Source organism: Echinococcus granulosus (genome assembly GCF_000524195.1).
Source record: "Echinococcus granulosus chromosome Unknown EG_S00125, whole genome shotgun sequence".
Taxonomy (NCBI): domain Eukaryota; kingdom Metazoa; phylum Platyhelminthes; class Cestoda; order Cyclophyllidea; family Taeniidae; genus Echinococcus; species Echinococcus granulosus.
Window position 1 is genome coordinate 17,107 of NW_020170505.1, and position 1,265 is coordinate 18,371.

The following is a 1,265-nucleotide window of genomic DNA, read 5'->3' on the forward strand; positions in this document are numbered from 1 at the left end:
ATGGCGACAGTGGAGGTACTGGAGACACCCCACTCCTACGCGATGGTACGATTCTCGATTTGCGTGAGCAGAGCTTCCTCGGTGGGACTTTCTTACTCGACAGATCTACAAGGCGGCAGAATGATTACCAACATGTAATGAGAGTGCAGAGGAGGAGGAGGCCGTTCATCGGCACACACTTACAATTTACAGTGGCCTCAAGGAATCGAACTGATGCCCAGATGACGCACTACGTCGCCAAATTGACTACATAGCAGTAGTTCAGCAAGGCAAAGCCCAGGTAGGCGCAGAAAAACGTTACGCAGACCAACTTGATCTCCGACATCATCACCACGTCACCGGAATGTCAGAATTGCGATGTGCCTGGCTCATCGATCTTCGGCTCGAAGAAGATTGGAAATTGGCGTGACTGACAACGTGCAATCACTCAAGCACGCTGGCCGCGAGTGATGGGGAGATGTGGGGCTTTGTGGACAGGCTGGGTTTTGTGAGACCTGAGCAGCACATGCGCAGAGTGAGCAGAGACAGAATGAGGCAAGACCAGCAAACGATGATACACAGAACGAATTGCCTCCTTTTAACCAGTGGCTAAACTTAACAAGCCTTCCTGAACCTTGTTGCAGGTACATGTGATGGGTTGAGGTGAGGGTGGCAAAAAATGGTAGGAGAGACAAAGGAGAAAATGGGATGATATAATGGGAAGTAGAAGGTGTTGGTCTATAAGTTGGAATAGAAAATGGGGGAGAGGGCGTATAGTTACGTGCTCACGAGTTTGGAAGTGCAGATTTGCTGCTGTTTGGCTTAATTTACTTTGAGTTAATGTGTAATCTGTGGATTTAACATAATGCGCGACTCAACAGCCACGAAACTGAGTGTTTCACCCTTCTCCTCATTTCATCTTGTCGAGAACGAGACTAAGTGACATTTCAGTGGACACAACTTCGTTCATTCGCCAGACGGTTTCACAAGTCAACGTGGAATGAACCTCAATGTGGCATTTGAAATGGGGCAACTGGCAGACCAGTTCAGGTCAGGCCATTTCGGGTTAATTTGGGATATGGAGCGTAGCATAGCGCAGCCGTCTCAATGACACTAAGACAAGTCAGCTTTCCCTTGTCCCTCAAACACAAGGAATTGCGGCAGTGGTCCCTCGAACTCAGTAACACATTTTCCATGCCACAATGCCAAAAGCAAGCAGGTCTGATGACCTGATGGTTGAGCGCATTTCGAAATACTGGGAAAGTAATATGTTTCTGCGACACTCA